Source organism: Oncorhynchus gorbuscha, unplaced genomic scaffold (assembly GCF_021184085.1).
Source record: "Oncorhynchus gorbuscha isolate QuinsamMale2020 ecotype Even-year unplaced genomic scaffold, OgorEven_v1.0 Un_scaffold_3196, whole genome shotgun sequence".
In the NCBI taxonomy this organism is placed as follows: Eukaryota; Metazoa; Chordata; class Actinopteri; order Salmoniformes; family Salmonidae; genus Oncorhynchus; species Oncorhynchus gorbuscha.
The window spans coordinates 1-7500 of record NW_025747510.1 but is presented as its reverse complement, the minus strand read 5'-3'; the positions used below and the strand labels follow the sequence as shown (position 1 = coordinate 7500).

Below are 7500 nucleotides of genomic sequence, written 5' to 3'. Positions count from 1 at the left end.
ATTGCAAACTCCTCTGAAGTTGGATGCTTTGTTTCCCTCACCAACTTTAAACATCTGCTATCTGAGCAGCTAACGATCGCTGCAGCTGTACATAGTCCATCGGTATATATTACCCAATTTACCTACCTCATCCCCATACTGTTTTTATTTTGTTTGCCGTGAGATGGCCCGCCTCGCTTCGCGTTCTAGGAAACTATGCAGTTTTTTGTTTTTTTACGTGTTATTTCTTGCATGCAGCGACCCAAGGAAGCGACTCCGAAAAAGGAAGCGCGGCGGTGTTCTGGTCAGACTCCGAAAAAGGGCACATCGCGCACCACTTCCCAGTATTCTTCTTGCCAATGTCAGTCTCGACAACAAGGTTGATGAAATCCGAGCAAGGGTGGCATTCCAGAGGGACATCAGAGACTGCAATGTTCTCTGCTTTACGGAGACATGGCTTACTGGGAAACGCTATCCAGGGCGGTACAGCCAACGGGTTTCTCCACGCATCGCGCCGACAGAAACAAACATCTCTCTGGTAAGAAGTGGAGGGCGTATGCCTCATGACTAACGGGACATGGTGTGATGAAGGAAACATACAGGAACTCAAATCCTTCTGTTCACCTGATTTAGAATTCCTCACAATCAAATGTAGACCGCATTATCTTCAAGAGAATTCTCTTCGATTATAATCACAACCGTATATATCCCCCAAGCAGACACATCGATGGCTCTGAGCGAACTTTATTTAACTCTTTGCAAACTGGAAAACATTTATCCGGAGGCTGCATTCATTGTAGCTGGGGATTTTAACAAAGCCAATCTGAAAACAAGACTCCTAAATTTTATCAGCATATCGATTGCGCAACCAGGGGTGGTAAAACCTTGGATCACTGTTACTCTAACTTCCGCGACGCATATAAGGCCCTGCCCCGCCCCCTTTCGGAAAAGCTGACCACGACTCCATTTTGCTGATCCCTGCCTACAGGCAGAAATTAAAACAAGAGGCTCCCACGCTGAGGTCTGTCCAACGCTGGTCAGACCAAGCTGACTCTACACTCCAAGACTGCTTCCATCACGTGGACTGGGACATGTTTCGTATTGCGTCAGATGGGAATATTGACGAATACGCTGATTCGGTGTGCGAGTTCATTAGAACGTGCGTCGAAGATGTCGTTCCCATAACAACGATAAAAACATTCCCTAACCAGAAACCGTGGATTGATGGCAGCATTCGCGTGAAACTGAAAGCGCGAACCACTGCTTTTAATCAGGGCAAGGTGTCTGGCAACATGACTGAATACAAACAGTGCAGCTATTCCCTCCGTAAGGCTATCAAACAAGCTAGCGTCAGTACAGAGACAAAGTGGAATCTCAATTCAATGGCTCAGACACAAGAGGCATGTGGCAGGGTCTACAGTCAATCACGGACTACAAGATGAAATCCAGCCCAGTCACGGACCAGGATGTCTTGCTCCCAGGCAGACTAAATAACTTTTTGCCCGCTTTGAGGACAATACAGTGCCACTGACACGGCCTGCAACGGAAACATGCAGTCTCTCCTTCACTGCAGCCGAGGTGATTAAGACATTTAAACGTGTTAACCCTCGCAAGGCTGCAGGCCCAGACGGCATCCCCAGCCGCGCCCTCCGAGCATGCGCAGACCAGCTGGCCGGTGTGTTTACGGACATATTCAATCAATCCCTATACCAGTCTGCTGTTCCCACATGCTTCAAGAGGGCCACCATTGTTCCTGTTCCCAAGAAAGCTAAGGTAACTGAGCTAAACGACTACCGCCCCGTAGCACTCACTTCCGTCATCATGAAGTGCTTTGAGAGACTAGTCAAGGACCATATCACCTCCACCCTACCTGACACCCTAGACCCACTCCAATTTGCTTACCGCCCAAATAGGTCCACAGACGATGCAATCTCAACCACACTGCACACTGCCCTAACCCACCTGGACAAGAGGAATACCTATGTGAGAATGCTGTTCATCGACTACAGCTCGGCATTCAACACCATAGTACCCTCCAAGCTCGTCATCAAGCTCGAGACCCTGGGTCTCGACCCCGCCCTGTGCAACTGGGTACTGGACTTCCTGACGGGCCGCCCCCAGGTGGTGAGGGTAGGCAACAACATCTCCTCCCCGCTGATCCTCAACACGGGGGCCCCACAAGGGTGCGTTCTGAGCCCTCTCCTGTACTCCCTGTTCACCCACGACTGCGTGGCCACGCACGCCTCCAACTCAATCATCAAGTTTGCGGACGACACAACAGTGGTAGGCTTGATTACCAACAACGACGAGACGGCCTACAGGGAGGAGGTGAGGGCCCCGCTCTGGAGTGGGTGTCAGGAAAATAACCTCACACTCAACGTCAACAAAACTAAGGAGATGATTGTGGACTTCAGGAAACAGCAGAGGGAACACCCCCTATCCACATCGATGGAACAGTAGTGGAGAGGGTAGCTAGTTTTAAGTTCCTCGGCATACACATCACAGACAAACTGAATTGGTCCACTCACACACTGACAGCGTCGTGAAGAAGGCGCAGCAGCGCCTATTCAACCTCAGGAGGCTGAAGAAATTCGGCTTGTCACCAAAAGCACTCACAAACTTCTACAGATGCACAATCGAGAGCATCCTGGCGGGCTGTATCACCGCCTGGTACGGCAACTGCTCCGCCTCAACCGTAAGGCTCTCAGAGGGTAGTGAGGACTGCACAACGCATCACCGGGGCAAACTACCTGCCCTCCAGGACACCTACACCACCCGTTGTTACAGGAAGGCCATAAAGATCATCAAGGACATCAACCACCCGAACCACTGCCTGTTCACCCCGCTATCATCCAGAAGGCGAGGTCAGTACAGGTGCATCAAAGCTGGGACCGAGAGACTGAAAAACAGCTTCTATCTCAAGGCCATCAGACTGTTAAATAGCCACCACTAACATTGAGTGGCTGCTGCCAACACACTGTCATTGACACTGACCCAACTCCAGCCATTTTTAATAATGGGAATTGATGGGGAAATGATGTAAATATATCACTAGCCACTTTAAACAATGCTACCTTATATAATGTTACTTACCCTACATTATTCATCTCATATGCATATGTATATACTGTACTCTACAACATCGACTGCATCCTTATGTAACACATGTATCACTTAGCCACTTTTGATCCATATGCCACTTTGTTTACTTTGTCTACACACTCATCTCATATGTATATACTGTACTCGATACCATAATATATAATAATAATATATGCCATTTAGCAGACGCTTTTATCCAAAGCGACTTACAGTCATGTGTGCATACATTGTACGTATGGGTGGTCCCGGGGATCGAACCCACTACCCTGGCGTTACAAGCGCCATGCTCTACCAACTGAGCTACAGAAGGACCACCTACTGTATGCTGCTCTGTACCATCACTCATTCATATATCCTTATGTACATGTTCCTTATCCCCTTACACTGTGTATAAGACAGTAGTTTTGGAATTGTTAGTTAGATTACTTGTTGGTTATCACTGCATTGTCGGAACTAGAAGCACAAGCATTTCGCTACACTCGCATTAACATCTGCTAACCATGTGTATGTGACAAATAAAATTTGATTTGATTTGATTGATTTGATTTGAACTGATGGAAGAGGTAAAAAAATGTATAATGGCACTTACACATGGAATGAAATTACGCATTTTTAAAAATATTTGTTTGCACTTCAATGATAAAAAAGATCATTAGTGGAAATTGTTTTTTATCCATCAACCTCTGGGTTATGGACTCAGGATGCTTGCGGTGCTCAACTATCTTTCAAACACCCAAGATGGGACTTGAACCCACAATCCCTGGCTTAGGAGGCCAGTGCCTTATCCATTAGGCCACTTAGGAACTATTAACTTTTCTCAACCAGTACAAACTGATAGAAGCAGCAAAAATAATGTGTAATGTATAGCACTGACACATGCCCATGAAATTCCACTTTCTTATTTCTGTTTGCGTTTCATTTTAAAAACAGACTGGTTAGCAGAGGATGGTTTCAATCCATTGACCTCTGGGTTATGGGCCCAGCTCGCATCCGCTGCACAACTCTGCTTTCAGCCACCAGAAAAGACTAAACCTCACAATCCATGGCTTAGGAGGCCAGTGTCTTCGGCCACTGGGGTTATTTGTAATCAATATGACCAATACGAACTGATGGAAGAGGCAAAAAAAATTAAAATGGCACTTACACATGGAATGAAACTACGCATTTTTTAAAACATTTGTTCGCACTTCAATGCTAAAAAAAGCTTGTTAGCAGGAAAAGCTTTTGATCCATCAACCTCTGGGTTATGCACCCAGCACACTTCCGCTGAGCCACTCTGCTTTCAGACATTTCAGAAAAGACTAGATCTCACAATCCATGGTTTAGGAGGCCAGTGTCTTCGGGCACTGGGGTTCTTTGTAATCAATATGACCAATACGAACTGATGGAAGAGGTAAAAAAAATGTATAATGGCACTTACACATGGAATGAAACTACGCATTTTTTAAAATATTTGTTCGCACTTCAATGCTAAAAAAAAGCTTGTTAGCAGGAAAGCTTTTGATCCATCAACCTCTGGGTTATGCGCCCAGCACACTTCCGCTGCACCACTCTGCTTTCAGCCATTTCAGAAAAGACTAGATCTCACAATCCATGGCTTAGGAGGCCAGTGTCTAAGGCCACTGGGGTTCTTTGTAATCAATATGACCAATACGAACTGATGGAAGAGGTAAAAAAATGTATAATGGCACTTACACATGGAATGAAACTACGCATTTTTTAAAATATTTGTTTGCACTTCAATGCTAAAAAAGATGGTTAGTGGAAATTGTTTTTTATCCATCAACCTCTGGGTTATGGGCCCAGCACACTTCCACTGCGCCACTCTGCTTTCAGACATTTCAGAAAAGACTAGATCTCACAATCCATGGCTTAGGAGGCCAGTGTCTAAGGCCAGTGTCTAAGGCCACTGGGGTTCTTTGTAATCAATATGACCAATACGAACTGATGGAAGAGGTAAAAAAAATGTATAATGGCAGTTACACATGGAATGAAACTACGCATTTTTTAAAATATTGTTTGCACTTCAATGCTAAAAAAGCTGGTTAGTGGAAATTGTTTTTGATCTATCAACCTCTGGGTTATGGACCCAGCATGATTCCGGTGGTCAACTATCTTTCAAAAACCCCAGATGGGACTTAAACCCACAATCCCTGGCTTAGGAGGCCAGTGCCTTATCCATTGGTCCACTGGGGCACTGTTTACTTTACTCAACCAGTACAAACTGACAGAAGCAGCAAAAACAATGTGTAATGTATGGCACTGACACATGCCCATGAAATTCCGCTTTCTTATTTCTGTTTGCGTTTCATTTTAAAAACAGACTGGTTAGCAGAGGATGGTTTCAATCCATTGACCTCTGGGTTATGGGCCCAGCTCGCATCCGCTGCACAACTCTGCTTTCAGCCACTTCAGAAAAGACTAAACCTCACAATCCATGGCTTAGGAGGCCAGTGTCTTAGGCCACTGGGGTTATTTGTAATCAATATGACCAATACGAACTGATGGAAGAGGCAAAAAAATGTAAAATGGCACTTACACATAGAATGAAACTAACCATTTTTTAAAACATTTGTTGGCACTTCAATGCTAAAAAAAGCTTGTTAGCAGGAAAAGCTTTTAATCCATCAACCTCTGGGTGCGCCCAGCACACTTCCATTGCACCACTCTGCTTTCAGACATTTCAGAAAAGACTAGATCTCACAATCCATGGCTTAGGTCTTAGGTCACTTTCTTTGTAATCAATATGACCAATACGAACTGATGGAAGAGGCAAAAACATTTTAAAATGGCACTTACACATGGAATGAAACTAAGCATTTTTTAAAACATTTGTTCGCACTTCAATGCTAAAAAAAGCTTGTTAGCAGGAAAAGCTTTTGATCCATCAACCTCTGGGTTATGCGCCCAGCACACTTCCGCTGAGCCACTCTGCTTTCAGCCATTTCAGAAAAGACTAGATCTCACAATCCATGGCTTAGGAGGCCAGTGTCTTAGGACACTGGGGTTCTTTGTAATCAATATGACCAATACGAACTGATGGAAGAGGTAAAAAAATGTACAATGGCAGTTACACATGGAATGAAACTACGCATTTTTAAAAAATATTTGTTTGCACTTCAATGCTAAAAAAGCTGGTTAGTGGAAATTGTTTTTGATCCATCAACCTCTGGGTTATGGGCCCAGCACACTTCCGCTGCGCCACTCTGCTTTCAGACATTTCAGAAAAGACTAGATCTCACAATCCATGGCTTAGGAGGCCAGTGTCTAAGGCCAGTGTCTAAGGCCACTGGGGTTCTTTGTAATCAATATGACCAATACGAACTGATGGAAGAGGTAAAAAAAATGTATAATGGCAGTTACACATGGAATGAAACTACGCATTTTTTAAAATATTGTTTGCACTTCAATGCTAAAAAAGCTGGTTAGTGGAAATTGTTTTTGATCTATCAACCTCTGGGTTATGGACCCAGCATGATTCCGGTGGTCAACTATCTTTCAAACACCCCAGATGGGACTTGAACCCACAATCCCTGGCTTAGGAGGCCAGTGCCTTATCCATTAGGCCACTGGGGACTTTTACTTTTCTCAACCAGTACAAACTGATAGAAGCAGCAAAAACAATGTGTAATGTATGGCACTGACACATTCCCATGAAATTCCGCTTTCTTATTTCTGTTTGCGTTTCATTTTAAAAACAGACTGGTTAGCAGAGGATGGTTTCAATCCATTGACCTCTGGGTTATGGGCCCAGCTCGCATCCGCTGCACAACTCTGCTTTCAGCCACTTCAGAAAAGACTAAACCTCACAATCCATGGCTTAGGAGGCCAGTGTCTTAGGCCACTGGGGTTATTTGTAATCAATATGACCAATACGAACTGATGGAAGAGGCAAAAAAAATGTAAAATGGCACTTACATGGAATGAAACTAACCATTTTTAAAACATTTGTTGGCACTTCAATGCTAAAAAAAGCTTGTTAGCAGGAAAAGCTTTTGATCCATCAACCTCTGGGTTATGCGCCCACTTCCACTGCACCACTCTGCTTTCATACATTTCAGAAAAGACTAGATCTCACAATCCATGGCTTAGGAGGCCAATGTCTTAGGACACTGGGGTTCTTTGTAATCAATATGACCAATACGAACTGATGGAAGAGGCAAAAACATTTTAAAATGGCACTTACACATGGAATGAAACTACAATTTTTAAAAACATTTTATTTCAACACTTTAAATGCTAAGCTTTTAGCAGGAAACTTTTGAAATCATCAACCTCTGGATTTTATATTTCCAACTTCTGCTCCTATATCTTCTTCTTTTTCCAGACATTTCATAAAAGACTAGATCTCACAATCCATGGCTTAGGAGGCCAGTGTCTAAAGGCCACTGGGGTTCTTTGTAATCAATATGACCAATA

At 44.1% G+C, this 7500-nt stretch overlaps 2 non-coding genes across 2 annotated transcripts; both read right to left on the bottom strand.

Moving 5' to 3' along the window:
• Positions 1 to 3811: 3811 nt before the first annotated feature.
• Positions 3812 to 3884, bottom strand: trnar-ccu. The gene has a single exon. It is a non-coding gene; the product is annotated as a tRNA-Arg (tRNA).
• Positions 3885 to 6584: 2700 nt separating this feature from the next.
• On the bottom strand, positions 6585 to 6657 carry trnar-ccu. The gene has a single exon. It is a non-coding gene; the product is annotated as a tRNA-Arg (tRNA).
• Between the last annotated feature and the right edge of the window lie 843 nt (positions 6658 to 7500).